We start from the raw sequence: 8,386 nt of genomic DNA, 5'->3' as shown, positions 1-8,386 counted from the left end.
GGCGGGGCGCAGGCGCGGCCGCCCATTGACCCCGCCCACTGCCCTGCGCCTTCTGCTCCCCGAGGGCCTGACGCCCTCCCACTGCCCCCTCCTCTCCCCCATCCCATTCCTTCCAGCAGCCCCCTCCATGCACACAGCTCACCCCATCGGTCACCTCTCCCAATTCACTCACCCTATCGCTCACACTAACTCTCACCACGTGCAAGAGGGATGTCTAACAACCTCCCCTACACCGTACACACAGTCCCCACCTCAAGGAGTTTTGTAACCCAGACTGACAAGGCAGACAAAGTGGGGGAAGGAAAGAAGTACCTTCAAACAATATGCTTAGGGAGCAAACCTCAGCATCCCTGTCATTCCCATGGCCATTGGCTGGGTTGGTGGCAGAGTGGTTCATGAAGTATTTCTGGACATGGGTTCTCTGCCTGTCCCATACTGTGCTTCCATGCAACAAACAAAACGTGTTTTGGGACACACTTCCCAGCTAGCCATAAGGAACAGGAGGCAGTTGTGCCCTCCTGCGAAGTTCAGACGTGCTACCCAGCTTCTCCATGCAGCTAGGCTCTTCATGCCCCACTTGCCTCCTGAGAAGGCAGCCAGTGCAAGGGTGGCCCTCCTGGGTGGCCTTCAGCACCACTCGTGAAACTGGTCCAGTGACAGATTTCACAGCCTGCTTCTCCTTTGGGCGCCTGACTAGTAATGAGGGTCACAAACGTGTGAACCTGAATTCGTGCTGACCGCTCACCTGTAGAGGTGACGGGAGAGAGAGAGGCTGAAACAAAGCATCACAAATGGCCCTTTCTGGGGTCTCTGGTTCAATATCAGGATCATATGGAGCCAAGCAAATGCCCCAATGAACAGAGGACAGCACCCAGATAGCATACAAGAGATCTACTCTCTCTCTCTCTCTCTGCCTAAGCATTTTATACTGCACTCACCACCATGGTGTATGATTGCTCAGCTTTGAAGTCACTCTAAACATCTTTGATTCTAGAGATGGGCTTGCATCAAGGAAGAGCAGAGAGGTTATTTTACCTCTGTATTTGGCACTGGTGTGACGGCTGTTGGGATACTGTGTCCAGTTCTGGTTCCTACAGTTCAAGACAGATGTTGATAAATTGGAGAGGGTTCAGAGAAGAGCCATGAGAATGATTAAAGGATTAGAAAACCTGCCTTCTAGTGATAGACTCAAGGAGCTCCATCGATTTAGTTTTAACAAAGAGAAGGTTAAGGGGTGGCTTTATTATAGTCTATGAATACCTACATGGATTTAACCTGGGGAGGTTCTCTGTGTCTGTGTTCTCTGGCCCTTCCATTATGGTACCAGAGTGGGGAGAGCGTACAGGGAAAAAACTGAAACATTTAATGGAAAAATTTGAGAAAATATTTACAGAAAAAGAGAAAAAAATTTAATTTCCCACAAAAACAATTACTATTTTTTCTGCCCTCATAGTTTCTTTGCTCTGTCGGGAACCGTGTGTCTCTTGGCCTGGATGGTAGTGCACATCCCTCTTGAGTGTTTACTATTAAAAGCGGACTTGATTGCTACAGCCAGCGCCTCCATGGTCTTTGCAGCTGAAGGATGCGAACTGGTGCTATGGGGATGTGCTTTACCTGCTGTGGAGGAGGAGCTATGTAAAATAATTAATTGTGCCATACATGCGTGCGGAATCCTATCAAGTGCTAAATTCAATATAAAGAGGAATGCCTAGCTCTTAGGCAGCATTTTTCAGCAGTAGATCTCCAAGTGCTTTACAGAGCAGGTCAGTATCACCCCCATTTTACAGATGGGGAAGCTAAGGCACAGAGAAGTGAAGAGACTTGATGACTTCACCCAGCAGACCAGTAGCAGAGCCAGGAAAAGAATCAAGCTCTCCTGACTCCCAATCCACTGCTCTAATGACTAGGCCACTAGGCCCCCCCTCTTTTATATATATTTATTTGTAAGGCACCTGACATGGGAATGTTGTCTCGCCGTCCTCTGGTTTGATAATAATATGAGCTCTCAGGGGAGGGGCTGTGTCTGTAAAGCACTGAATACATCTACGGTGCTGGATAGATGTTTTGTAATCATAACTATCAGAAACACAGGGTGTATGAATTCAGCTTTAGTCTGATATGCAATCAATAAAAAGTTAAACAGAGCAAGAGAGAGCTATGTTAAGCAAATTTAACCTTTGAATTGTGGTTTCTCTCTTGGGTGCAGTTGGCAGCTGCTTGATTGGACTTGTCTCATTTTATAGTTGGCTTTTTGCATTTGATATATGTGTGTATGCATGTACATTAGCATGTAGGCATGTTAGTGTACGCATGTGTGTTAGTATGTGTTAGCCTACAGGCATGTTACTATGTGTACATAGGTGTCTTAGCATGTGTGTGAGCATGAGTACGTGTGTGTGAGCATACTCGTATGTGTGTTTTGGGTAGAACTGCATTATTGTTAAGAGTTTTGTCCATTACTGTGTACAGATGCGGACGCCTAAGCCCCAGCTAGATGCTGTGAGTAGCCATGTGTCAGGCTAGTTTTACTTGGTGGCTGGGTATTTCCATGGATTAAAGCTTTCTTGGAGCCACCCAGGTGGCTAAGATGAGCAGCGTTTGTCCCTTGGAGCAAAGTCACCCATCTTTGTGGCGAGTCATTTTGCAGCAGCACACAGTCTGTAAGACCACCCTGCCACTCCAATTCCAGTGTGGTCCATTCTCACCAAGCAGCGTTTCCATCTGCATGCCCCCTGCTGGGCTGCTGGCACTTTAGCAGGCTGATGAAAGGTTGGCCACATGTTTGCATTAATGCAAACGAGGTAATTTGTTAAATCTATGGGACACAGCTGGCCTGGCACCCTATTACAACTCTCCCTGCTGGCTTTGTGGAAGGCAGCTGTGGGGTACAAATGCTGTTAGGAAATATGGAGATGAAGATGCCCAAATGATAGGCTGACCTAGGACAAGTGAAAGGTGTCAGCTACTGTCTGTCACCTTGGAAAGGGCTTTGCGTTTATGTCCTGGCTGAGATTGTTTTAAAGGGAATGTACATAAATATCAGTAGATGCTGTCCTACAGCATTTACTAAAAAACTGTAATAGGCAACCTGACCTACAGAATAAATCTGGAAAGAAAAGTTCATTCTTTCTTTGGTTTTGTCTACACTACAAAGTTGTGTAGCTTTATTTAGACCAGTATAGCTAAAGCAGTACAATTCTCTCCTGTGCACACAGTTGTGTTGGTATATTTATACTTGTAGAGGTAAGTCTGTGCAAGTAGTGGAATAACTATACTGGTACAGGTTTCAGAATGGTAGCCGTGTTAGTCTGTATCAGCAAAAAGAACGAGGAGTGCTTGTGGCACCTTAGAGACTAACACATTTATTTGGGCATAAGCTTTCGTGGGCTAACACAAGTACTCCGCGTTCTTTATACTGGTACAAGCCACCTTTTGATTGCTATCACTGTGTTCACTGTTGCGGCCTTTTGTGGCAAACTATTTTGGTAAAAAGCACCCCCTAATTGACAAACTCTACCAGGGAAACTTTGAAGTGCAGACTGGGCTTTAAAGGGAACAGGGTTAAGGGGCTGAGTATACCTCAGGGCCTGCGTCTCATTCTTGCATACACAGAGATCACCTGAGAAGTGTCCCTGCCAGGCAGCACACTTTGTGTGATTTGGCAGTGATACACAACATAAAGGAATGTGGGCCAGTCTGACACTGGCTGGGCAGCAGTGTTTATCTAAGGCATATGTGGTTTTTCTTAAAAATACTTTTTAAAAAGGAAATAAAAAGTATAGAAGAAATAATCTGAACCTGCAGAGTCTCCCACACCATAGCCAGGTAGAACATGAACCCATTATAGTGCAGCACTAAAATTAATGGTCTACAGGATAGCCTTGTTAGTGTTTGGACTTGTGCTCTCACAAGTGATGGAAGGGCAAGATCCCCTGGCAAACCCTTCTCAGCTTGGTTGCTTTCTGTGCCAATGGTTGCCTATAAATATGAGGTACGAGGGCAGTTGTACCCAGAGGTATCCAGTACCCTGTTGTACAGTGGTCCTGCTAAATTCATTATTGCAGATAAATGGGAGATTGCCAGAGCATTTTTATGATTGTTATTTACATTGCACCCACAGTATGCCAGGTGCTTTATAGACAAGCAAGAAGGCAGGTCCCTGCACCAAAGAGCCTACAGGGCTAAGGGCTCGATCCTGCAATCCGCTGCTCATTTTGGGCTGATTCACGGTTGCCCTGCAGCTTGCTGAATCATCTAAACCAATGGAAAGTGGGTCTAACTGCCACCTAAGGAGAATGGCAGCATTTTACCTCACTCTGAACTGTTGGCAATGGCTGCAGGGGTGATTCGGGCCCTTTGGGTGACATTCACCCCTGTGCAGAGGCCAGCGCACAGTCCAGGCACCACTTCAGCCCTCCTTGGAGGACTTTTGGGGGATTTCAGTGTTCCATAGGCCTTGCACAGAGTGATTGTTCTGTCGATTGCAATAGGACTGCCATGGGAACCTGGGGATCCTTTTCACTTTGCATCTGCAATGGCTCAGCACAGCCCACTTCCCTTTGTATGGTGCAAGAGTGCCCCCAACTGACCATAGAGCCCCATGTCCTCTGCACACTCACCTTTTGCACCACAAAGGGAAAGAACAAAGATTAAATACACAAACCTCTTCCTCTGCAGATGCGAATTCTGTGTTTCTGTGAACGGTGGTGTCTGTGGTGAAGAACTGCAATGTCGGGCCGAGGGAAACAAGGTGGCAAAGTGAGGGCTAAGGCAAAGTCCCGGTCATCTCGGGCTGGCTTGCAGTTCCCAGTGGGCCGTGTTCATCGACTTCTCCGGAAGGGTAATTATGCTGAGCAAGTTGGTGCTGGAGCCCCTGTATATATGGCTGCTGTCTTAGAGTACCTGACTGCTGAGATTCTCGAGTTGGCTGGCAACGCTGCTTGCGATAACAAGAAAATCGGATCATCCCCCACCCTTTGCAGCTCGCCATCCATAACGACGAGGAACTCAACAAACTACTGGGGAAAGTCACGATCGCTCAAGGGGGTGTTCTACCCAACATCCAGGCTGTGCTGCTGCCTAAGAAAAGCAAAAGTCATAAAGTCAAGAGCAAGTAAAAGTGATCTAGAAGAAACAAGAGATCTGAATCTATGCTTAAAATTAAAAAAAAAACAAAAAACCACCTCAGTGCCTGTGAAATGCCATGACTCAGACCAGGCAGCTTCAGAAAGCCCCAGTCTTGCCCTTCACACCTGAGTAGCTGGGCTTGGTGCAGAGACATGGAGCCCGCCTGCTGTCACCAGTGCTGCTCTAGGGAGTAAGCTGGGGGAGGGAGGGAGGGAGGACACTATTATTCCTGGAGAGGCTTTCCTTTTTTACCCCCATCCCACACATCAGCTGAGTATCATTCTGTGCTCTGAAACTGTTCCACTCTGCAGAACAGACAAGAGATGGTGCTGGAGAGTCAGCAGGAGCATGTTCTAATCCAGTTTCTTCCTCCAGCCGGGATTCTCGGGGCCAGAACCCCAGCCGGCATAAATCAGTATAACTACCCAGAAGTCAATGGAACTCTGCTCATGGGCACCAGCCGGGGATCTGACTCTCTGTCTCCATGGAATGGCATAGCATGCAGAAGTATCTGGAAATCAACTTGCCAGAAGGCAGCGTGTTTGATTACTATTGGTTTTACAACAGAACAGGCAGGCCTCATGTGAGATCAATGGCTCATTGTGCTATGCACATGGTAAGAAACAGACCAGACAGACGAAGTGGAGGAAGGAAGTATCATTATTCCCACATTACAGATAGGAAACCAAGGCACAGGGAGTTCAAGTGACTTGCCCACGGTCACAGAAAGTCTGTGGCACAGTCAAGGACTCCTGAGTCCCAGGCCATTGCCTTCTCCACAAGCCTGTCCTTCCCCTCTTGGGCAGCAGCTCATGCCCTACTCCAAGTGGGCTCTTCTTCTTCCTGAGAACGCACTTCCCACCTCCTCTCCCTGCCCAAAGTCTGCTCATAATTCAGGTGCACAACAGCCCACATGGCTACTGCCTGCACCTGCAGCTCTCGTCGCCCAAGAAGCTCACTGCACAGTGCTCCATGGTGGCAGAGCTGCTTCTCTGAGCTGCGTTCCCTGGGAGCCCACAGGAGGGAATTCTGGCTGAGCTGGTCAGAATTCCGCCTGGAGTCTTCCACTGCAGTTCAGCCCTTCTGCAGCCCAGCCTATGGCTGCAAACCTCAGCCTGCCCCATGGTTTATTTCCCATTCAGACCTGTCACGGATTGTTTCTGGGACAGATTTACAGAAGAGCTCAGCACTCACAGTTCCCATTTAGGCATCCAAATGAGTGCTGTGTGGTCAAGAAAATGCTCAGTGACCTGCGAACACTGGGAGCTGGAGGTCTTTTGAAAATCCAGCCCTGTCTATATCATGGGGACTGATTTTACAGAAGTGCTGGACCTTGGCCTCCCCTCTCCAGCATTACTGGGGGTTGGGAGAGCTCACTGCCACTGACAATCTGCTCCTGTATGTATATATTTTTGTTCTGAGCAATAAAAAGTGAGTCCTTTTAAAGCCAGTCCTAGTTAAAGATTTGCAAACATTTGCTAGATCCTCTCTGTTCCTACCCAGAGATGAATAAGTAAAGAGCAAAAGATCACCCCCCTCACCTGAACCATGTGAGAACAGAACTGCCTCAGTTAGCAGATGTCCAGGAATAATTAGTCTGGTGTTACACAGCATAGATTAGCAGGGAGTTCGCAGGTGCCAGCAAGAGGATGAGCCTTCAAGCTGGTGTTCTCTTTGATTTTTAAATGCTCCCTGTGGATTCTGAGCCCAGCCTCAAAGCAGCAGCTGTGGCTCCCACAAAACAATGAGCAGGGATGCTGGGAGAGGCAGGGAACAAAGCAGATTGGTCTGTTCTGTTCTATACAGGTACTTGTTCTGTGCTCATCACCATAGGATCTGAATGCCTTCCAGACGTGTATTAAGAGACAGGACTGTTCCTCTTCTGCTCTCACCAGGGAGAGAAGTGTGTGCAGGGAGTGTCCAGTTCTGGATTTCTTTCGTTTATATCTACACACACAGGTGGCTAGGTATGTGCTAGAGACGGCAGCTCAAAGATGTGCCTTGCACTTGGCATGGAAGGCTGGAAGAGCTGGGATGGTCCTTAGTGCCTGGGGGAATTCATGCCATGGAGAGCTTTGAAGATAATGACCTTGAACTTGACTGCATGTTCTATGGAAAGCCAGTGTAGGGCGTGGAGGACAGGTATGATGTGCTCATGGTAGCCAGTGCCGTTCAGGGGATGTACTGCAGCGCTCTGTCCCAATACAAGTTCATGTAGGCAGGTGCTCTCTGCTCTGTCTTTGCCAGGGAATTCTCTGTCAAGTGTTCAGTCTGCACAGTAACCTTCCCTCAGCCCCAGCAGGGGGAATCCCACTGTGCAATTCTCAGTGCGGGAAGTAGTTGGATAAATCCAGGTCTCTGGATGCTGGCATGGATGATATTCTGGTACACAAACTTCTCAGCCTGTCACATGCTGCCTCTTTGGTCTCAGAGGCCTGAAGGAATTTGGGAGTGTACGCGGGTGCTTAAAGGGCAACACAGGCCAATAAGGAATGTAGAGTGGACTCTGTTCCATGGAACACCCTGGAAGAGGTGGGAATCTGCAGCGCTGATACTGGTGCTAGTTGGGCCCATTGATTCCGTACATAGAAGTTCAAAATCCATTGAATTCTAGGGCCATGATTCACCATTACCTTGCACACTGTGCTGTCGTCTGCAGCAGTCCAGTGTGGATGTAAAATGCCATGAAATCAGATGTCTCCACTCCCACTGGGGAGAGCGTTTTACTCTCACATTGCACAGAGGGAAATGGTGATGTCAGGGCCGGCTCCAGGGTTTTTGCTGCCCCAAGCAAAAAAATAAAATAAAATAAAAAATAAATTAAAAAAGGGGGGCCGGAGTGCCGCTGCCAAAGCAAACAAGCAAATAATGAAAAAAGCGGAGTGCTGCCCCTTGAAAAGTGCCGCCCCAAGCACATGCTTGGAACGCTGGTGCCCAGAGCCGGCCCTGGGTGACGTAAGAGTGATGAATCAGGCCCAAAGTCTGAAAAAACAAAGCAATTTGATATAACTCCCCACCCCAATCTCCTTCAAACTAAATAGATTCATGGATGAAAGAGCCTAAGTCCAGTGGGTCAGAAAGCGACTTTCCCAGGGGCGGGTTATCCCATCACTGCTACTGCAAGGGTCTGGCACCTTCCTCTTCTGAGGCATCTCATGCTTCCCGCTGTGGGAGACAGGGTACTGGCTAGACAGACCTAGTCTGATCCCATCTGGCAATTCCTGTCTTCTTGTTATTTTGATATGGAATTGATCCTTTA

The 8,386-nt window shown here is 48.1% G+C and overlaps 1 pseudogene; it reads left to right on the top strand.

Annotated features, from left to right (window-relative positions):
- Window positions 1-4,723: 4,723 nt before the first annotated feature.
- On the top strand, window positions 4,724-5,117 carry LOC116821434 (histone H2A.J-like; annotated as a pseudogene).
- The last annotated feature ends 3,269 nt before the right edge of the window (window positions 5,118-8,386 follow it).

This window comes from Chelonoidis abingdonii, chromosome 2 (assembly GCF_003597395.2).
Source record: "Chelonoidis abingdonii isolate Lonesome George chromosome 2, CheloAbing_2.0, whole genome shotgun sequence".
NCBI lineage: Eukaryota > Metazoa > Chordata > Testudines > Testudinidae > Chelonoidis > Chelonoidis abingdonii.
The sequence above is the reverse complement of the archived record's forward strand: the minus strand, read 5'-3'. Positions and strand labels throughout refer to the sequence as shown.